This window comes from Aquila chrysaetos, chromosome 22 (genome assembly GCF_900496995.4).
Source record: "Aquila chrysaetos chrysaetos chromosome 22, bAquChr1.4, whole genome shotgun sequence".
Lineage (NCBI taxonomy): Eukaryota > Metazoa > Chordata > Aves > Accipitriformes > Accipitridae > Aquila > Aquila chrysaetos.
Window position 1 is genome coordinate 2,652,406 of NC_044025.1, and position 23,482 is coordinate 2,675,887.

General features: G+C 46.0%; 1 protein-coding gene across 2 annotated transcripts in view; it reads right to left on the reverse strand.

The window, feature by feature from the left end:
* The window catches only part of CTNNA1 (catenin alpha 1), a 120,539-nt gene extending 108,763 nt beyond the window's left edge, over positions 1–11,776 (reverse strand). Inside the window, exon 1 of one of the 2 annotated variants that reach the window (XM_029997850.2) lies at positions 11,585–11,776. The gene's annotated coding sequence lies outside the window, so the exon portion shown is untranslated. The remainder of the gene's footprint in view (positions 1–11,584) is intronic. The other variant, XM_029997851.2, reaches the window with a different exon arrangement.
* Between the last annotated feature and the right edge of the window lie 11,706 nt (positions 11,777–23,482).

Sequence of the window (23,482 nt, forward strand, 5' to 3'; positions counted from 1 at the left end):
GCAAATCTCTTGGTTACACAGTGGAAAAATCTAACTGCCCATCTCCTGTGCTGCAACTTAAGTCCCACCACCTCGTGCTACCTGAAGAGTTTTTTACATGCCATCTTCTATCAGTCTTCAAATTTTAACTATCCTGACAGGCTGCTTTCTAAAAGCTTTTAACTACACTCACCATTCTCTTTTGTTTTTTCTTAGGGAAGATGGTATTCAAACAGTGGTCTCACTAGCACAGCAGGGGGGGCTAACCTGGGCTAAGCACAATAGACCACATGCTGAATTCAAGCATTATGCTATCCAAAAAAACTAACAAAAGAGCACAGTACAAGAACATTTTATACCTGGGAGGACATTCTCCATTTTAACGCCCTTTCTGCTACCCACCTAGTTGTTCCCCATTTTGTGCAGCTGATTGTGCGCAGGCATGGCAATATGTACTTGATTGCGTTATTTTGCAGCTTATTTCTTTCTCTCATATTTCCTTAAGTAGTCACAGTCATTTTGAATGATCATCCTGTCCTCCACCACGCTTCCAGACTGTCTTTGGATATTCTGTGCAATGTAATGAGAATAGCCCTTATTCCATCACCCAAGTCATGAGCATGGAACATGGTGGGATTCACAACACAATGACCCAGCTTCATCTTCCAGCCAGAAAATAAACCAGCTTCCCTGTTCCCAAGGGAATCCTTTTGGTTTTGTCTGGTTTGTTACCTAAATACCTAACCCATCTGATAACCAGCAGGGATCCTTTACCCCTGCTGAAGGTAGAAGACAAGACAGCAGATAAAGATCTGCGGGAAGCGCATTAACACAAATCTTCTGAACATTTTTTGGTTTCAAAAAGGTTAAGGCACGCTTCATATTAAAGCCAGCTCACATGCAGGGGCTTCATAATGCCTCACTGACAGTTCAAAACTGTTTTCCATATAACTAAGAGTATTCAGGAAAAAAAAAGTTTCATTCTTTCGCTTCACAGTCTCCAAATGAATTTATCTGCCCCATTCCACAAATAAAGCAATACTCCTCTCAGCAGCTGAATAGCTGCTAGTCAAGGTTGTTTGGTATACATGGTGCTTTTCAAGAAGGACTTAAAACCAGCTTAAATCAACCCCGCTTATTTAACATCAAGTACACACAACTAAAAACAGATAGTCATCCTCTTCTAACATAGCCTTCAACCTTAAATTTCATCTACTCAGCTACCAAATCTTCTCCTCCACCATAAATGCCATGAAGGTACTACCTCCTTAGAAATCCTTACTATTAGAATTTCATAATCTTAAATATTAATATGCAGATGTTGCATAGACTAGATTCTTTGATTATCAAAACATTTCTGTCATTTGAGTATATTCAACTTTGCCACACATTTTTTTCCAGACCGTAGTAACCAGCTAAGTAAAAAGAAGACATTCAGGTTCAGATAAGCCTATTTCTCACCAGTACCATTCCAGATCCAGCTCTCATAATCTGTTTTCATATGTTTTTCTCTCTGCTGTGGAGAAGGCCTATAGAGAGGCATCCGAAATGCTCATCAAAAAGCCTTACACAGCCAGTAACAACAAATGCTTCTCTACTTCATTTGTTTAGCAAATCTTTAGACCTTGCTACTGAGTTAAGAGATGCAACCTAATCTGGTGTCCCTACCAAAAAAAAAAAAAAAAAAAAAAAAAAAATTTTATAACTGTTTTCTACATGGGTGTTACTTCCTGCCTGTTGCCTTGTTACTGAAGCCAGCAGCGTGCCATAGAGAACCTGTCACCTTTTCCCCTCTGGAAGCACAGCCTACTCTATACCATGCACCATCACATGAAACCAGGCATGGGGCATATCACCAGATTAAAATGCAACACATTGTCCAAAGCAGTATGTGCTATCTCCTAACAGCTTCCCAATTGCTATAGTACTGTGGATTCAAGTAACTTATTTTTATTCCAAAATCAGTAACGCACTCTGTAACAACAGGTTTTCATGCCTTCATTTTGATCTAGCTATCATTAAGAGGATGGAAGGGACGCTCTGTGCAAGCAGCTTCATCGTGGTGTTCCTGAGGCCACAGCAGTGATTTCACAACTACAAATAAACCGTTTTTTGGAGATGTCAGTGGTAACAACAGCCTCTTGCCTTCAGTTACATTAAGTGTTAGGCTCTGATCATTTTATTTTTGCCAGGACTCTTTTGCCTCAAAGGAGTTAGAAAGGAGATGCATGGCAAGCCAAATCACAGCAAGCACAGGCAATTAGTGACTTATTTATGTCACACAAAGGCTCCAGCTCATGGATGACATCCTAAAAGAATGCAAGAACCAAACTCAAGCTTATACCCATTTAACTGTCCAGATGGATATCCCGCTATGTCCCAACAAGCATCCAATTTATTTCTTCACAGTTTTCAGTTTCCAAAACTCAAGCAGGATTCCAACTACATAAAGAAAACTGATAGGGTATCAGGACACTACTTTAGAAGACACACATGCTTTTTTTCTAAAAAAGAGAACCTCCCATATAACTAAGATTAATCTTAACATTCTAGCTGCAAAACTTCATATTTGGGAAAAGGGAGAGGACACATCATGAGCAGCAAGCTATTACTATTAATAATAAACCACTCATTCTGTCTTCACAATAACATTGGTGCGTTTTATGCTGAAGACCTGCAATACTAACATCACGAAAGATAACTTCCAAAAATCAGAACAAATAATCACTGGATTTGCAACTGCTGTACTTTAGCTGTCTGCTCTTTGCATCAGGACTGCAACACTCTGGCCATGCGCAAAGGCAACACACCTGCATTTTAAGCAAACATCATCTTTCATGAACTTACACTTGCAGCAAAGATAACTCCAAACTCCCAAACCCCAGCCCTCTCACAGCCACATTTCTCACATTTAAGCCTACGGCTTAATGGTTAGCACTTTCAAACATAACAAAGGGACTCAGCCTGGAGAGGGGATATCAGAGCCCAGGTGAGACTTGTACATCTGCTGGACCACTTTGATTCAGCTACTGAGAGCCCTTCCAACCTCACAGTGTCTCTTCTCACCCTTGAGGCAGAAAATTGTGTGAAGCTTCCCTAAAATCATTAAGAAAGAATGGAAGAACAGCTTATTGCCACTCTCAGAACCACAGTATGCATTTCAGACCCTAGGGATACACAGTCAGTGAAGATATAACAACTAGGCTGTGGCTACAGAGCACAGCTCTTCGAATCCCAAACTACCCTAGCACAGGTTACAATTACCAACCTTAAGTTAGCAATGAATGCAAGAAGGGGCAACCTTTTAACAAATTAATTTTTGCCACAAGTATTCCCCAAATAAGAAAAAAGTTTGTTATAAATTAGCCTACTTTATCAGTTGGCACAAGAATTTGCCAGTGCTGCAAAATTAATTCTTGCTTAGCTTGCAGAAAATCACTGATGGCTGGCAATAAAAGGAAAAGAAAACCTGGGTACTTTTTTTCTGATCTTCTTCAGCACTCAATCTGCAATAAAAAGTGCCATTTAAGCTAGAGCGTCGGAAATAACCAGAATCTGACCCCACTCAAACCGCATTTTCATTCCTAAATTGATACGTTGTTATGCAATACCCTTCAGTGCTTTTAGCTGGCCACATCTTCTAAATCTAGACTTTCATTAACAATTTTAAAACAGTCAGAAGTATACAAACACTGGAGTTGTTTCAGCTGACACATGTTTTGAAAAACGCGAGACTCCTATAATTAGAGGTTTGATGAGACAATTTGCTTAAACATGGAGGAAATGGACAGTCTTGTATTAACAGAGACTAAATACCATATTCTCTCTCAATTGCATGCCCAGCACCGTAGCAACTAAATACTATGTAACAAAAACTCTTAGCATTACAAAACTGAAAAAAGTTTTCCATCATTTTCTCCATTTGCAAAAGCTACTAAAAGAAGAGCATCCACTGAAGCAAAGGAGAACATGAGTGTAAAGATTCTTCAGAGTAAAATGTTTTCTAAAGTTTCTAGAAAAAGTCATTCAGAATTCCTTTTTCAGTCCTTCACTGATTCAGGAACACTCTGTCAGTCTTATCTAAAAATTACAAAGCAATTCGTTTTTAAAGAAAAAAGAAATAACAAAAGCCACAAGTGATAAGGCTGAGAATTTCACTTTATGCTCAGGACAACCCTCAGCAACATCTCTGAGCTATAAACAACGAATTAGTTTCACGGGAAGAAGAATTGCACCATCACCGCACAGCCCCAGACAACTCTCAACTTGCAGCTCCACCAACACACGCTGTGAGTTAAGAAGGGGGAAAAAAAACCCCACAAACACAAAAACAAACCCCAGGAAGAAGAGCACAAGTGTTGTTCGGATGAGTTAAGCATCTTCTAAATGACTACAATTATCTGGAAGAATACGTTAGGCAGGGTGCTCTAACACACACCATCTCCTCTCCCTGCAAACTGTCAACAAGGCTGCAGACACTGAGAACACAGAGGGCACTGACTGATGAGAACTTTGCAGCTTCTCCAAAAGAGCAAAGCAAGTAGTAATAAAAACACACTGGTGCGATTAATTTTTGGATGCTTACCAGACTCACCTGCAAAGCCATAACCACTTTCTGTTAAGTACAAACTCGCTATGGGTGCACAGCAGTGCATGAGAATCAGAGCTAACAACCATCCACCTGGACAAGAATCCTTTTGAGTCACTGCTTTAGCATACGGAAGACCAATTAAAGCAACTTTTGTTTAAAAAAAGAAAACCGTCACTGACCCACTCACATTTCATAAAAGCAACAGGAAGGAACAGGAAGTTTTGAGAGGAAGGAGTCACTGCTTGGCTGGTCTTGCTGGAAAAAAAAAGGATTTTAAGCTAGTAACACAGCCATTTACTGAGTGGAAACCAACTTACATCTGATTAAAGGCACATTTTCTTTCTCCACCCCTTCTCCTCACCCCCAGAACAGGAAACAAGACAAAGCTACTGAACAAAAACCAGACGAGCTAAGAAATCCTGTTCAATTGGCTTTGCACCAGCGCTCTGCCTCTGGTTCTGCTGAACACTGCATCTTTCACCAATAACCATTGACTTTTCCCTAGGCCCATGATAATATTCTATTAAACATAATCAAATTGTCTTAACCAATTCCTGCAAACTAAGTGAAACAGCTTAAAACACCTGATGCTGAAGTACTGATGCATACAGACCAAAAATTAACTTTTTTTTTCTTGAGGTTATAAGCTTTTAACCCTGCACAACTAATTTGCATTATTCTGTTTTGTTACAAATAAACCTTCTAGCTTTTTTTTTTTTTGCTACTGTTTATTGCATCTTACATCATTAATTTTTTTCTCCCTAACCCCAGCTAGAAGAGGGGGAAAAAACCACCCACGCAATCGTATTGCACTCTTCACTGTGCAAGTACAAAATAAGAGTATTGTGATTGAGGACTCCACCAGCAGTGGAAGTGCCGCAGAGTAACAAATAAGGGCTATATCCACTTTCCTAAAAGCCTTCCCCACATCTCTGCTTTCAGGATGCTTTGTTTAATGTTAGTTACGAAATGCATTTCCAGCTGTAACAGCAGTAGTTTGTAATTAAACACTTCTTCCAAAAAGTGGAAGTGGCAGTAACTACAAAGCCATACTTTGTACAGAAATTTAAACCGCTCCAGAGCTTTTCATACAGCCAAACCAGATCCTTGCTTTTTACTCTCAAAAAACACATCGTGTCTTCCATTTTACTTGTAGCTTGTATGAAGCTGTTCAGCTCTCAGAAAAGTTTCTACATTTAAAAGAAATTAAGTCATTGAACTGAGCCTACTGAATACAATCAAGGCACAGACAGCCTGCACCTGCAGACAAGCCTGCCAGCATCAGAAGCCGAGCAGCACTCCTGCCAGCACTGGGCACTGGCCACAAGAGCCGCTGGACAAATTTGTAGAACAGAAATCAGCCCGGGCTCAAACTCCTGGCTCAGGAAGCTCCTACGCTGCAGGAGCTTGGCAGAGCACCTTAGGGAAGCAATGCTACTTGTTTGCCCTTTTGTCATGGTTTTGTTGCTTGGCTTGCCTGTTGCTTTCTCTTTTAGGGATGGCTTTAGACACTGCCACCACCCAAGAAAAAGGTGGAGGGAAGATACAGGGAAGGGAAGCCAACTGATTGTGGGCATCAATAAAAAGAAAGGTGGCGAGGGTCAATAATTATGACCAGGGAAACAGAGAGGGACGCCAGACACCACCCAAGAGCATCCATCACTCCTCAAAGGCATCAAAGGAGCCAGAGGTTACTGCTTAGCAGTGTGACAAGCAGAGGGAAGAGAAACAACCCTTGGACTTCCTGTCTTATTCCCTCCTCCTGTTCCTGTTAACAGGCACCTTGGCCAAGGCCAGGCAAAGGGCTTGTAATTTAGGGCCTCAGACAAGGGCTAGACTAATAAAAAGTTGACGGGACCGGTACAACCAAAACCTTATGATGAGGGTCATGGGAGACAGGACACTAGGCTGGACTGACCTCTCAGCTACAGCAATCAGATCACATCAAGTCCCCTGCGCACAACTTCCAGTTTATTGTTCAACTTCTCATCCTTAAGTGAATAAATAATTTAATTTTTAAGATGCTTAGACTCTGAAACACCTGGACATCAGGTACTGACCGAAATGAACTTTATGGTAAATTGTATGTGAAGTTTATACAATGCATACTTGTATACATGTCCACAGTCCATCATGAATTATCCAAGATCAGTGAGCACTCTTCAACATCAAGCAACGAGACTCACTAGGTCTTTAAGTCATGCTAAAGGAAATTAGTTTTACAAGTATACATTACAAGGACATACTTGCAAGAAAGTGGGTAAAGAACAAGCAGCTTGTGCTTCTTGATTAGTTGCGTTTACACAGAGGAACACCCACTTGCACCTTCTTGCTTCCCAGCATACCACCAGTTCTGTCCTCTGCTATTCAACAACACTGTTTCTGAATTTGTTATTCTAGTCAATTAAAAAAAACATTTACCCATCTACGGCTTCAGCTGAAGATCTCAAGAGCACTTTACAAAGATGAATACTGACCTGCTTGGTGTTATGCAGGTTAAACACCATTTTATAGGCATACAGCTCACCCTTGTTTACATGAAAAATTAAACTGACCCTTTTAGCTATGTAAAGCTACATTGCTAGCACAGCCCTTGTGCAGACCGTTTATTTAAGTGGATCTTCTGTGCTGAGTTTGCATCATCCAGAAAAAGATACGGGAAGAAGAACGTCCCCCTTACAGCCTTAGATCTGCATAGATCCTATAGGCACCTATAAAAGTACCCAGAATAAAACAGTGAATGAAAATGCTCTGAACCCTTTTGGGAGTCCAAAAGGCAGGGGAAGGGGGAAAAAACCACACATGCCATCAAGGCCACAAGCTCCTGATAGCATTAATTCTTACTGACTTCTTATTAACTGAAAAGAAGCAAATCTAATATTTACCTAAATGCCCTCTTGATCTTGTGCTGAACAACAGCAAGGACAGAAGTGTCTGGCCTACGCTCTCTCCTCATTTTCTTCAGTTAATCTCCAGGAAAAGAAAAATCAAAAAGTCTTTTTCTCCTGATTCTTCACCAGCTATCCACAAGCTTACTAGTTTCAGTCTCTTTCTTAAAAGAGTAGCACTTGAAGGCCACTCCAGACCAAGGTGCACTAGTGGACTTACAGCCTCTTCTACCCTAACTTCCACTAACATCTCATTCGCTCCCCGACATCAGCTCCACACAGAAATTCTTCATAAGCATATACAGTCATACGCAGATCTGTTCCATAACAGGGCACAGACAGCTTAGAAAACCAAGCATTGTTTGGAAAAAATGCACGCCACACGTTTGCTGTATCTCCTATTACCACCAGTGAAATCCTACCTGCCACACCGCTGCTAGTTCCCTAGATTATTTACTCTCAGCCCCCCGGCTGCCTTGGAAACACTACAGGAGTTTAACGCACTCTTAGGTTGTAACATACATCAACACTCCTCCCTCAATATATTAAAACAGATCTACTGAGAACTGGCATCCAGCTTGGTTCCATGTTCGCAGTACTGTTCCACTCTCTACCTTGGTAACTGTTACCCCTTTAGCTACAGATGGCCTCACATTTGCTTCTTCCATCCATAGATGCCCGAACTTAAAGCCTTTCAAAAGAGATTCTCAGGAGTCTAAATGATTAATCAAGTAGTTGTCTTCTAAGTTAGAAAAATTATAACAGAAGGGAATGTCAATAGATTGGTGGAGATTTTCCCTTTGCAAACGGTGTCAGTTTAGATCTGCGTATTTAATAATTTCTATCACTTTATAAAGCACAGGGAAAAAAGGTTACTCCTGTCTTGATTCCACCAGAGGTATTTATAAACACATGTCAAAAGACTAGCAGATGTTTTCCATAGTACATCTGGGATTAACGAACGAAAATACATAATCATGTTTAGGGAAAAGGTAGCTGGCTCTTTAAATAAAAGAAAAAGAGCCAAGGAGGAATTATTAATCATATTTATGCCAATAGAATAGTCTATACTAATTCACTGCACACCAGAAACCAGAGTTAACACCCGTTCTCACCCTGACTGGAAGATAACAAGTCTCAGTCATTCAAGGAGAAAGATCCCACTTACAGTTGCAGTGACTGCATGCCTCCTGCCATTCCTTTACCTCAATAAATCTATTTGCACCCAGTTCTGCTTTGCGGCACAGCAGGTCACTCTCAACACCCGTCTTTTCAGCGTAGCTCCTCCAGTGAGGGTGCTGGTATACAATTTTGTGGGTAGGCTCTATTTGAAGTCTCATATGCTGGATTAAAAGAATATGGAGTTAAAAGTAGTAATTATCAAACATCTGCACTTTCTCTAGAGCTGCAACTCTGTTTAACCAACATGAGCTATAAACTCGCTGAATTAGAGCTATTCCAGATTAGCTATAAAACTAAATTAGGGTGAATTCCCAGAGTAGCGAAGGATGCAAATCCTCAAGGTTATATACATTAAAGTTCCACAGCACAAGAATTTAAGTGCTTTCCAGTTAAGGCACAATAGTAGAAAACAACAACAGGCATTCATCACCATGTTGAATGACTGTCTCAACATGGCACTGTCCTAGCAAAATAATACTCAGTCCTTTTTCATTCATGTTTCCTTTAGTGTTCAACAAAGCCAAGAGATGCCAGTAAAACTGAAAGCAGCAAGTCCCTTAACAGAATTATCATGGCCACGTAGGTACTCACTCGAGACTAGCCTTACGATCCACCTACAATGAATAGGCTAGTTTTGCCGCTAAATATTTTTGTGAGCTTAACTAATTCTCTGCATAAGAAAGGTAATTTGGAAATCAAATGGTAGCAGTAGATATAATTTAAAGGCAGGGCTGAAGTCCCAATAAAGTGTATTTCCAGTTCAAACATTTCTACTAATGTGGATTCCTCTGCAAGATCAGTTTCGCGATCTTACAGCTGCAGAAAGAAGATATTCACGCTGCTGAAAAAACACAAATTACTTTTCTATTACATCTTTCAGTTAGCTTTATCAGACCAATGGAAGCCCTACAAAGAAGCTGCACATTAATGGCTGCCATTACACATGTCAACACAGAAATGCTGATGTTTCACAGAGCTTGAAAATTTATTGTGAGTTAAATATTTACATCAGTATTTTAAACCACCAGTTTGGGTGCGGGATTTCTAATCTCTGCCCACTGTGCTCCCCCCTGCCACCTTGCATAAACTTTTAATCTCCGATGCAGAGGCCTATTATTAGAGCTGGCTGAAAAAAACCCAAAGACGGAAGGCATGTTGTTTATTATGGAAAAGGTTAGGGCAAAGCCTTTTTAAAACAAAACCTAATAAACCTTTGTCTGTGGCTCCTGAGAAAAGTAAAACAACATTTCCTTGATGTTTTAAAAAAATGTTTCTCTGTAAATAAAAAATTTAGTGACTCGACATAAAATTACGCCCTTTTTAAACAAAAGATTTCAATTCAGCCGGGAGAAACAAATACTACTAAACACTTAACGTGACCTTAGCACCCTAAGATAGACCAAAGGGTACCTAAAAAATGGCACATATTGTAAAGTAAGCTGGGCTTTCACCTCCATTTAAACACAAACCTGCCTACAAACCAACCCGCGAGCTGAAAAAAAAACCCACAGCCTTTAGCTGGGCTTGAAAGTACTCGAAGCCTGGGGTAGCCAGCAGGACTGAGGATGTGCGTTAGCAGAACAGTGCAGCTAACAGTCTCTCCCACCTCCCCCGCTTCCCCACTCACAGTACAGGAAAAACACAGGAAACCAGTAACTCAAGCACCAAGAATACCTTTCCCACAACCCCCATCTCAAAAAAACAAAAGACAAAGAAAAAAAAAAAGGGGGGGGTGTAGCAAAGATCTCCCAGACTAGTTCAGTATAGACAACCCAGACATGCCTTGAGTCATAACTGAAAGCTGGAATGAGGACACGGTCATAGAGGCTCATACCCCAGAATGGGCAAGTAAGCAATCGATCACCCTGGCCAGATCACCCCTCGCCTCCTGGGCAGGGCAGGCGGGACAAGGGCAGACAGGCAGGGAAGCGTGCCTGGTCACATCCAATTCTTGTAAGTGAGCCACACGCTCTCCTGCAAACTTTCAGCCTGAAAGACTTCACGTGCGTTGAACTAGCATAAGCAATGAATAAAAGCCAGCTGATACATACTGCCCAGTGATCCCACGACCGCAGGCAGCAGGACAAGGGTTATGCATAAACCGGCGGCTGAGAGTTGATACGCTCTCCCTACTGTTTGGCTGTAAAAAGTAGCACGAAACTTCTCGTCAGCGAAGGAGAGGCACTCGCCTTACTGCATACTAGCAGATTAGAGGTGGGTGTCAAAAAACCGTAGCAGGGCCAAGCTAAGGAGGGGAGGGGTGTTCCCAGCGAAGAGAGGTTGTGTGTTGTGTACTGAAACCGAAACACCGACTCGGGGCGAGAGGGAGGATGCTCGCTTCAACTGCACCGCCAAGAGAAACTCGGGGGGGGGGGTCGAAAGGAGAAGGAGGAGCCCACCAGGGCCAAGACCAACTCCGTGTGGCTCGCCGGGCGGGCAGCCCTGCCCGGGCCCACCGCCGGGGAGCGGCGCCGGGGCGGCCCCGCCGGGCCGTGCCCGACTGCGCGGGGAGGAGCCTCTCCCCACAGCCCCGCTGCCACCGAAACTTCTCCAGAAACCGGGCTCGCCCGGCGCTTTTCCGCCGGCAAAATAGCTCCCATCAACCCAAAACACAGCCGGCTCTCGCCCCCCTCCGCCCCAAGCCGCCCTCCAACCCTCCCTCCCTCCCCGCACCGGCCTGGCCCAAGCGCGGCCTCCGAGCGCGGCCGGCCCGGGCCCAGGCCCACGCCCCACAGGCGGCGGCGGAGCCCGCTCCTCTCCCCCGCGCCGGGCCGCGCTCCGCTCCCCCCGCCTCAGCCTCCCGCCACCCTCCCCAGAGAACCGGCGGCCGGCAGGGCCCAGCCCGCCTCACCGCGCAAAAGTTTCCAAGCGAGAAACAGAAGAGAAAAAAAAAAAAAAAAAAAAAGCGGCGGCGGCGCCGCACCCGAACCCCCCACAACTTTACCGGGGAGCAGGAGAATCGCCTCACGGCCGCCCTACTCTCGCTTCACTCCAGCCCTCGGCCGCTTTTGTGCCCGTCTCTCTCCCTCTCTCCAGGCCGCTCCCGTCCCGCTGAGGAAATCGGCTCTTCCGGGCGCCTCCCCGCCCCGCTTTCCCCGGCCCGGCCCGGCCGCTCTTCCCGGCACCGCCCGCCGCGCCGCCTCCGCGCCCTTCCCGGCACCGCCCGCCGACAGGTGAGGGCTGGAGGCGGGCGGGAGCCCCCTTCGGGGGCTCCCGCCCGCCTCCAGCCCTCACCTGTCGGCGGGCGGTGCCGGCTTCAGCCGTTTGCTGAGGGGCTCTATCCCCTCAGGCGACAGGGAAGCCTTCCCCTGAAACCTCCTTCAGGGCCAGGGTGCTCTTAGGTCGCGTTGGACGTCGTTTTTTGAGGTGGAATCCAAAGGTTGTAGGTCAGAACCTGGCTCTGTCTTCCTGAGGTAGCGCGGGGCGGGAAAAGGTGTGTGAGGAACTGGGAGGGGGTGGGTACTGGGTTTGTGAGAGGAGACGGGGGGGGGGGGGAAAGGACAGCTGGGTTCCTCTTGGGTTTTGAAAACCTACAGTATGTTAGCCTTCCCGGGCGCTGTCGCTTTTAGGAAAAGTCTTGGGTTTATGCCAATGTAACAACAAGAATACAGGGGAGAAAGGACATGGCAAATCCCTGAGGTAAAAGCAGTTGGGTCACCAGAGCCCCTCTCAGAGAGAGGGAGGTTTTAGGAACCCAACCTCAATCCGCGGAGGTAGCTTTGCAGATGGGGAGAGTTGTCTTCAAGCGGTAACTTGTTTCAAAGGTTTCTTTGAAAAGTCTCAGTGAGCCTCTTGCATGAGAGATACCATTTTTATCCCACGACAAGCTACTCTGGGATTTTTCATGGTGTGTTTTGAGATGGTTTTTAATACATTTGTTCTACAGAACTTACACTTGTTCTGGATTGTAAAAACAATTGAATAAATTTAATACGTTTCATGACTCATTTGCCAGCACTTCTGAGATAACTGAATCTACTCACTCCATCCTTTGATATTAAGCAAAATATAAAGAGATTGGGCAACCTCCCAGGGAAGTAGGTTCATTCAAGGTCCGTAATTTAGCTGAGGGAGACGGGCAGCCCGTGCGGATTCCCGAGGGGCTGGCCCTCCGGGTCAGCGTTGCAGCAAAGGCAGGCCGTGGTTCAGGACTGTGACTTTCCTCCAGGTCCTGGTTCAATGGCATTAGCAGGGCCACGTTTCCCATTTTTGCCATACTCTTACAAGCCTTTCCTGCAGGAAGACAGACGGTGTCCTGCAGCGATTTAGATTGCATTTTTCCTTCCTGCAGGTTTAATCCAAGAAAGGGATCCAAGGCAAGGAAATAAATGGAGTACCGTTGTTTTACAGTCCAGAGAGAAAGTAAGGATCAAGAGTCCAACCTTGTCAGTGAGTGAAGTTAATCGAAAGAAAGTGAGAGCTGTAATTATGATACTGACCGAGATACACATTACTAAAATAATACAGGGTCTTCAGTGCCTTAACAAACAGGCTCTCCTCTGGAAACACACAGAAAACAGATTTTTTTTTTAAAGCTCTTTGTATTTCCTGCTTGTACCAAACCATTAACATTTTGGTGTCAGTTGCACCAGGGATTCAAACTACTCATTTCTGATCTGTAGCATACTCTCAGTAAAATTGAGTTTACACTTCAATAGCTTGCTTTCTTTCATTACTCCTTTTAATATCATGTCTTGGCCTCCTGTGGTGGCTTCCACATTCGGCGGTTCTGCACGTCTCACATTCTTTCAGGACAAAATGTCAGATTTAAAAAAAAAATCCCTTTTAAAACTACAAACTCAAAGGTAGGAGGCCTGGAGTTGTGGAGAATCACACGTTCTGCACTGCGCTGCTGAAAAGCGAAGGAAAAAGTAGGAGATCAGCTGGCAGCTCTGTTGGTTCGTGGAGCGAGTTAAAAGACTCAGCAAACAAAAAATAAAATTATGTAAAAATAGAGCCAGCTAGGTTGAGATTGGACTTTGTCTCCTAATTAACAGCTCTCTCTGGAACATGGTGGCAGTCTCTGTCAACGAGAGTAAAATGCAGGGTGTTGTTTAGACAGGCACCCAGGAACAATAGCTAACACTTCCCATCCAGTAAATGTCATTAAGACAACATCAGGCTGTGCCAGCAGCTTGAAATCGAATCCATTTTCTGAAATGAGTTAGAAGTTTTCTGCTTGACCCCGAATCTTCCTTTTGACAGTGTTCGTGGTTTTGTAATCCCATTTGCCTGGGGTTTTTTAAATGTTTCTCTCACCCCTTTTCACTAGGTGAAAACCAAATGTAAGCCAGGGGACAGGACAGGCAAGGAGAAGCTGCCGCAGCGATACTGTGGGTAGGTTGTTAAGTGTATAGAATAAACAAATGCTTTCAGTCTCGCCTCTGTTAGGGCAATTCGAGGTGTAGCATGTAAGAGCAGAATGTGGTTGGCGATTGCACACTCCTGGCAGCACGTCCGCATTAGTCAGATGTGTGCACAAGGGCAGTCCCTGACTAGTGCCACCTGAAGACACCCATGTGGGCGTAGTCACAGCAGGAAAGCTTCCTTCTCGCTGTTAAATCCTGGGGTAGGCTTGTGTGCCAAGCAAGGAAGGGTCTTGTTTATGTAGCACCTGGTGTTACTACACTGTCTGCTAGTCCCAGCATACATGGGGTCTAAATTATATGCTTCAGCTGGAACTGGATCTTCTATTTCTGTGACAACACTGCTGAAATGAAGTAGTTGCTCCGTGCGTCTGTTCATGTCTGTTTCAAAATGTGTGTTTGATCTCTGTGTTTTTTAAAAGGAGCGGTTTAGTTTTGCTATTTGTGAGAAGCGAGGGTTGAAACAGAAGTGAGGCGTGCAAAGACAGGACTGCTGGGGCAGGAGATGCTAATGGGAGAATTAAGAGAGAATGAGAGAGGGAAGGAAATAAAAGGAATGAGGAAAAGTGGAAAAGATATAGAGGGGTGTAATGATGGGAAGAAGCTGCTGCAGGAGAGGCTGAATGGGCAGCAGTCAACCAATAGGAAAAGAGGAAAAAACTAAAAACACAATATAAAGAATCTCAGGGTCCAAATACCAGAGGGTTGAGGCTATCTGCAAGCTGATGTCATGCTGTGCAGCGAGGACAGCCCCAGGGCAGCCATGCTGTGCCACCAACTGCGCTGACCGCAGAGAAGCAGTTACACGGTGTAGCCTTGTCACCTCTGCTGCCTTTGCAGAGGTGCCCGGTTCTGGTCTGCCAGTGAGCAGGCCAGGAGCAGGGTAGGGACCTTGCAGCTGGGTAAGCTTTGCTATGGGGGTTACCCCAAAATGCAGCTTCCCCTGAGGACTGGTGGCTCTGATGAAGCCAGCAACGTCGCAAAGTGACAAAATTGAGGGTCTGGCACAAACGTCATCTCATGGATGCTGTGACATCAAGTCAGGGGCTCCCCAGTGCTGGTCTCAGCATTCCCATGCAGCTGGGAGGCATCACCATTCCTCTTCAGGGCTCAGATACATAAAGAAGTAAGATCGTCTCCCAAGATCCAGTTAGGAATCAACATCTGCGCAGCCAGGAAGCAAATCACGGTGTCCCGGGGCCGTGCGTGCCTCAGGATTTCGTTAGTAGGGTAGAAGCGCATGTAGGTGGTGCTTTTGGTGGGACTGCAGCTATGCCACCTAAGCTGTACATCGCAGCAGAATAGCTAAAACACCCATCTCGATGAAGCGAACCTCAGAAGGAGAATGGATTTACCAGTACATCTGCATCTACACTGGGGCTCCTTCTGACACTGCTGCCTGCCCGAGGATCAGACCTTGCTGCCCCAGTCAACACTGCAATGCCTCCGAGGTTGTCACAGGCTGTGCCAGCCAGAGCTAGTTATGGGAGCACACTGCTCCAGGGCTTACGACTGCTGTGTTCACCATCACTGCCCACCCTCTCCAAGAAGAACTGTCTACTAGAAACATGCCCTGGTTCACACTCAGGAAACCGTTGGATCCTAACAGAAATACTGTCTCTTCCTCTACCATCAGGTGCTCCTGGGGCCTCCAGAACTAGAAACCCAGAAGCAATCCATTGCACCAACATGACCACGAGCACAGGGGTGACAGCACCGAGCAGCATCCCCCCATGCACACACACTACAGCACAGGCATCTTGAACAAAACAGGCAGAAACGGTAATGAGGAGAAATTATGCTGTCCCAAAAGGCTCAGCATGAACTGGGTTCACTGGTGGCTGCTTTGCCAACTAGAGAACAGCCTAGCTGGAGTAGTTTGCATTCACCTCCGGTTCACACTGCCTTTGTATAATAAACTGTCATAGCCCCAGAGAACGGAACATTCAAAAAAGCGCCCCGAGGCGATGCATAGCAGAAGCCTGAGAATCCTACTGCATGAGTCACTGACCTCCACACACTGCATCTATTTCAGCCTTTAATTAATGAGGTTTTACATTTCTATGGCACTTTCCATCTGGAAAGATCCTAAAATGCTGTGAAGACTAAGGGCGTACAGCACCATTGAAATGTGGTTCCCAGAGAGGTGGGACTGTGCAGGGAAGGAAAGCTTAGCCAAGGGCAGTGGGGAAAAAATTCTTAATTTTAAATGGAGCCTCTGTTACATCACTGAGTATTGCATATCCATGGAGAACAGACAATAAGATTTTAGTTTCTAAGGCACCGCTTGAATAAATAGGCATTGCAGTTTGCTTTCTTTATCCAGGGGGGATGCAGTGCAAAACAGGTACTGGGTGATTTTAATTTAGGGTGTTAAAGGACCACAACTTAAGCTACAAATTTAAACCATCATTGGATTAAGGCTTTCCTCCCTCCTGATGAGTAAGTTACTCCCAAATGATAGCCACAAAGCAGAAGCCAGTGGAGGAAAGAAATCCCATGCTGACAGCACCTGACCCTACACTTGGAGCACCAAAACTCCTGAGCTGGAAGCTCAGCAGCATCGCACGAGGCTTCAGCAACGTAAAAGCTGGCCCCAAGCACCAAGTGGGGCAATTGAGAAAACAACATGGAAATGGTCCTCCTGTCCCAAGGCTGACACAACCCCCAAGGGGAGCTGGGGCTTTCCTAAACCTGCGTGAATCCCTTTGTTTCTATTTCAAAAGATTAAACTAGTCAAATCACCCTGTTTGGCTTACTTTCCTCAGCAGAGACTTATTTCTGCCAATGAGCAGGGCCTGGCTTGCGCTAAACTGAGGGCGACTGAAGTGACTGTCAGCCACAGCTGGCATCCCTCTTACTTGGCCAAAAGTACTTGGCCAAAATAGGCTGGGAGCACTTGGCCACAAAGAGTTTTCAAAGGAATGTCAAAATTCTCTTTTTCTCAGTGCAATTCTGACCTATTTTTATCTGCCACTTTCTGGAAGAGATACACGGGCATTGCCACGGCTAGTCGTAAACTTTCATTTTTCCCGAGGAGAAATTGCAGGCAAATTACAGGCTAGCGCACTCTTTTTATGTCTCTCCTGCTCAGGGCATGTCAGCACTGCTGCATTCCCTTCTACCCCCAACACATTCCTCCCTGACTCGTCCTCTCCGTCCTCACTGATGGACATTAATGACCTGGCTCCATAATTAACACATCTAGCACCGCGTTCGGCATGAGATGAGTCCTCAGCGCTATGTCAATGGGATGCTGGAGAAATGCATATACCGTGTCTGCAGAGTGGGATCACTCCCAAATTCCACCTCCACCCAAGCATCTCTCTTGGCTGCACTGCACTTGAGCTCCACCTGCAATGTTAACCCAGAGCAAGGGCAGGGCTTGGTCCTGGCTGTGTGTGCATTAAGCCTGTGGTTGCACCACATCTGATATTCCTTTCCCTGAGCCCTCCTGCTAACTTGCAAATGCTGTGCGAAGCTCCACATCGCTCCTCTAGGCACATGAAGAGGTGATGTCCTCACCTCTCATGCTGCAGGCAGGTGAGGAGGAGCACCCTTAATCCTTCATGTTTCAGCATTTCCGAGGGGAAGGTATTACTAGCAGATATTAATTATCCCTCTCCCAAGAAGAGAGGAATACATACGAGCAGTTTTTATACTATTGTAGTAGCAGGGAAACTGAGGCAGAGCAGGTTAGTGCTCATATCCCTGCAGCTCCCGCCCTAAGCTCGTATCCCTGCCGTTCCCAGCCCTGAGTCTGAGCCCAGGACCACGCTGCCTGCACTGCACCAGAAGGCCCTGAGGCTGGAAGTCCCACAACCACGTGGCTTTTTAGGCATCTAAACTTCATCCAAAGGGAGAAATCCTGTCATCAAGGTGAAAAGCATTGCTACCGAAATGTGATCAAAGAGAGAGTTATCAACTTAAGTGTACTCAGGAGTTTCTGTTCCAGACAAGAATTATCAACAAGAAACCAATCTTATAAGGTAGCTGCTATTGACAGGGAAATAAAAGGAATACAGTTCTTACCAGACAGACCTAAGTTGCTCCAAATTGCTGTCAGCTTGAAATATCTTGCTGGTAATTTGTTTTCAAATTCTTTCTCCCTAAATTTGATTTGTTGCTGTACAGTGGATGATCTATTCTGCACAGCATCTCAAAGAGCATTCCTGTTGTCCTCTCACTGATTGTTTGTGAGCTATCACTTCTGGGATTTGGCAGCATTTATTATAAAAAGGGACATCATCACTTGAAAAGCATTGAGGATGCGGTATCCACTGCCTTTACAAATAGCAGCTAAGATTACTGGGAGGAATGTCATCAGGGAAAAATCACATTTCCTCCCCATCTTTGAGCTCATCCACATGGGCAAGTAGCCATGCTGTGTGTCTGTACCCCCGGGGTGGGGGAAGAATGGGGCAGCATTTTCTAACAAGACTTGAATGAATCCTTTTACCAGGATCCTTTTTAACCAGGAGAAAGATTTTAGTAGGGTTTCCCACCTCCTGTGGTATTGTAGCAGGAGGATGAGCATCACACCCAGCAATTTTTTTCTGCTGATCTCTGCTCTTTCTTATCTGAGGGAGGAAAAGGTAACACTGACTTATGAAGCATCCTGCTGGGTTCAATGATGTCTCCTACATGGTATGTCTGGGGCTCTCCCATACCTCTGAACAATCTCTCCTGGCTCTCCAGAAACTTGGTCGCTGCATAGGATATGTTTCTGCACACCTGACACAGGTGGAAATGCGAAGCTCAAGTCTCACCTATCCGTCTGGATCCATCCAGCCTTTGTGTGGTTGCTAATGAGAAGAGTAGTATTCTTGCCCCGGCTTTCTCATTCAAGAACATACATGTTTATTCTTCTGTCCTTTCCCTACTTATCTAAACCCACTTTCTCCAATGGTTTACCAAATTCAGAGAAATTCCAGTTTGGGGACAAGGAGCTACCTCGGGTTAGTTACATGGCTTTAAAGCATGGGCAGAACAGATAGACTTGCCCCAGCCCACCTGAGCCTGCCTTGCAGGGCTCGAGGTGCCAAAGGCTGTCCATGCGGGTTCCCAGAAAATATAGGGTCTCACCCATCTTGTGCGTATAGCTGTATTAGATTTTAAAAAAAAAAAAAAAAAAGGAAGATAACATATATAGCTGGTACTTGCTTATTTCTGGATCTTTCCGGCAAAGTATTGGCAACTTTAGCATATTTCTGCTCACCAGCTTGTTGGCGGCACCCATAGGTGGCATTGCTGTGGAGATGGTGCTGCGGCACTATGTCAGGCACTTCAAATTGCCCCAAGAACTTGCGCTGTGCTTTGGACAGGTCTTGGTGCCATCCGGAGCATGGAAAGAACTGGAGAGTTGGGAGCTGGTGGAAGGATCACACTCCACAGGCTTAGACAGTAGAAAACTAGTAATTGTTGCAAATGCTCGAGAGCAGCACAAAATACAAAGCTAATTGAGCTGGCTGTAATTTTGCCACACAGTTTACCCTGACATCACATCAGGGAAAGCTCCACTTACACAATTGTAACAACACTGAAAAGACTGAATTAAGAAAAAAGAGAAGGAACATAAACCTCCCACTATTGTTATTTTCAGAAAGCAACATCATGAAGAGCCCGTTAAAAGGCCCTGAGGCTCTGAGCTGTTACTCCTCCCTGGAAACCAGCCATGTAAGACACAAGAAACACCCTGAACAGTGGGGGAGGTCTGGTCCGTGCCCACCCTGGGGGATGTGGGCCTGTTCCCGTGGGCAGGTCCCTGACTACCTCACTGCCCTGGCTTTGGCTGCCCTTGGCATTTGCTTTTCTCTGCCATGGGATGCCCCGGGCAGATGGCTTGATGCTGCACCCTGTCCAGAGCAGCAAATCTCCCAGGTGCCACTGCCAGGGCTGGAGACACTGCTGTGTCCCCAAGCACAAGTATTGCAGCGGGGCTGCTCAGGAGCTGGCAATTTTTCCTCTTTGCAGGAGCAGGCTGAGCCTTTCCGAGGTGACCGAATGCGGGTGTCAGCTGGGCAGGAGCAGCACAAATCAATCTTTCACTGCTTAAAAATATATCTGTATGTCACATCCAAACCCTTTCCTCTAGGGTCTTTTGGCAGGAATGGAGTTTTAAAATGCTCAATTATTTATAGCTGAAATGCTGGGGAAAAAAAAACAACCTCATTTGTCCTGCCGGAGCAGAGCGTGCAGGTCCCCATTACCCACTGCTTGCACAATGCCTGAGAGTAATGAGATCTGGACAGGGCAATGAGAAACAAGGAGGAAGGCATAGCACCCCAAAGCAGGGTGCAAGCATCCCAAAGCAGAGCCAGTTCACACAGGGACGTGGTCAAACCCAAATTATCACAACCCTGAGGTGTGCCAACCGCTGCTTTCATGCCTGGGTGTTAATTATCACCAATTAGGTGGGGTGGGTGGTTCCTTAAGTACAGGCTGCTTCTGGCAGATCAGGGAGAAAGGACAGGTTTTGTAGACCTACAGATGTTGTGTCAAAGGGAAGCTTTAGAGATTTAACAGTTTTTAGGAGGGAACCTGTGGGGGCTCCTCCAGAGGAGGACTGTCTGCCTAAACTTGCCTTCCCCGCCCCCCCCTTTCCCTGTGTTTTGGAAGAGCTGCCGCTTAGCCAGGACCCAGCGTAGGGAGTGAGCATCGCAGGTCTCTGCCCGGTGAAGGAAGAGACAATAGTCTGAGGTGACGAATGACATGGGGAGCAACAAGAACAGATGAAAGTGGGCAAAGATGAGAGACCAGGGGACAGAAAGACAGCAAGCATCACATGACTGCCAGACAAGGGCTGGAAGAATTTTGTGTGTGTCTTCTGAACATAAATTAATGATTATGGCTGTGTGGAGTCTCTCTCCCTTACCAGGTTCCCCACTGGTTTTGCCTAGTGCTTATGGACAGGCAGTGGCATAGGGAGAACAACGGGGAGGGATGGTTTGAAGCCAAATGAAGTGCCGCCTTCTGGCCTAAATTAGGCAAGTGAGGGGAACCACTAACCAGGGGCTCCTTCTCCCTATTCCTTCCTGGGGAACAGATTCCATCCTCCCCATCCTGGGGAACATGGACATCGGGAGGGGTCTGAAATCCCAGCACCTTTGCTCGGCTGCTTTGTGGTGCATCTCCCTGAGCAGTGGTTACAAACCACAAGGATGATGAGGAAAGTGCCTGTAACCATGGCAATCCTCTGCAGCCGCATCCTTCCCCGCTGCAGCCCCAGGGCTGGCAGAAATGGGGGCCACCCCTTGCCCCATAGCAGGCAGGGACTTGTCCTGCCACCTGCATTTTCCAAGGAAAAAGGTGTAATCCGAAGGGAACACTCACCCCAGATAACCTGGAGGTGGCCCCAGGGGTTAGGGACAACTGTGCCATAACAGGACCTGCCCAGTGCAAACACCAGCAAGAAGCCTTTTTGGTCCAGCTCCGAGACAAGCATCACCCTGTCCCTGGGGAGCATCGCCCGGCTCCAGCTCCACAGCATCCGTCCTTCTTTCACAACATGATGCTCAGGCACTTGGGAGATTTTGGGCCACGTCCTCAAGTGAAACCAGTAAGGGTTACAGCATTTGGCAGCTGAGGAACTGGTCGTTTGGCTTTCTATTAGGATAAAACTGCTTAATTTCTTCCCACCTCAGCACTGCCTTCCTGCACAGCTCCGTTAGCAAGGCCTGCACACAGAATATTAGGGATTAATGAGACAGGTGATTAAATACAGTTCTGCTTAAATTCAATCCCAAGAGGATGGATGTGAACTGCCCTGCTGTGAATTAAGCAATAAAGCAGGAAAAAGTAGAAGACATGGCAGGGAAGTGGTTCTGTTTCATTAGCACTCTCATGCCTAACAATCCCTGCACCTCTGCCCACTTAAGGTGCGATTGCAATGTGATTTTGGTAAACCTGAGCAGATCTGGTCTCAGCTTAGCCACAGCCATGCCACAACCCTCCACTGCCCCGGCTCCGCTGTGGCTCAGCCATAGCCAGGGGCAGGTGCTTGTGCAAGGGCCAGCAATGCAATCAGGAGGGGAGAAAAAGGGCAAAACATAACTTTTTATTAAACTACTGTCACTTTCTTCTGCTAATACACTGTTTAAAAATCCCATTTTTGCCACACAACCACCTCCAGCACCTCCTCTAAACCACCACAGCTGTATCAGCTTAGCATGGCACGGATGTGGCCTTGGGGGATAGTGCAAGAGGTACTTTGCAATGCAGAGAGGCAGCACACATTTTTAGGGCAGGCAGAGCCCGCAGTATCTCCTTATATTTGCAGAAGCCATCTGAAACTCTGTACATGTCTTCCTCTGTAGGGAAGTTGGAAAGAGCAATAGTAAACCCCTTCCAGTGAGAGCACTTCAAATCCATGGCTCTTGAAGGGCTCAGGAGTGGTGGCCAGCACCATTATCCCCTCCTTACAGATGGGGAAACCAAGGAAATGATTTGCCCCGTGTAACCCAGGAAAGCCAGGAATGCAGCAAGATCCCAGATTAGGGAAATCTCAGCCCTTGGACCATAAATGAGTCATCAGATGTCAGCATCAAAGGCTATAAAATCTGAGTCCTGCTGCCCAGCTGGCCTGTGCACTTGGATATGTCTTAATGCTGGCAGGTCCGAGATGCAGTCAGGACTGCCCAGCCCCATGCCCTCTCCTAGCAGCTTCAGTTTCCTTCCAAGATACTGGGATAAAAGCTTCCCGTGAGCATCGCTAAAATTGTTGAGAGCAGCTAACTCCAAACCATCCATCTGCTTGCAAGTCTCCACTGAGCGATAGCCGCAAGAGCGTGCACAGACTGAGCTCCCTCTGCTCAGGAGTAGTGGTGTGGTGCCCACTAAAACACCTGGGTTTGTGCTCTTCAAAACCTCATGTCCAGATGAAGCGGTCCCTCATGCTGATCCCAAAAAGGACGATTCTTGATTGCACAGTCACTGGGGTTCAAATTCCCCATTTTCTCCCCCACTGCCCGGCACCAGGGCATTTTATCCACACCCTGGCTCCTGCTGCCAGCTCTCACACGGGTATAGGGGACTATTCAGCTGCTCAGGAGCAGAGCGGCCTGCTTGTAAACTTAATATTACTTGAGGTTTGCTCAGAGTTCATGCCCCAGGTTGCAGTTTGATGGAGTGAGCCAGTCCCAAGTGCTTCTGATGGATATAAAAAGGATATGAAGTCAGACATGCACTTAAGCAAGTATATTACCAAGTTAAATGACTTCAGTTTTACTAAGCTAATTAAAAATGGAACAAAGCAATGATCAGATTAAGGTCATAATTAATAACTCTATAGGTTCAAATTATTCAGTCACCAAATAAATACCACATGTAATCAGAGGAAGCTGTGGCTGATAACTTGAGGGAATTAGTGTCCTGCTCAGAGGTCTTCAGGAGGCAAGAGCTACCTCTTGAGCAGTGACCTCAGCTCACCAAGACAGCGCGGTATCCTTGCTATCGAGGAGACCCTCTTCCTAAGTCTT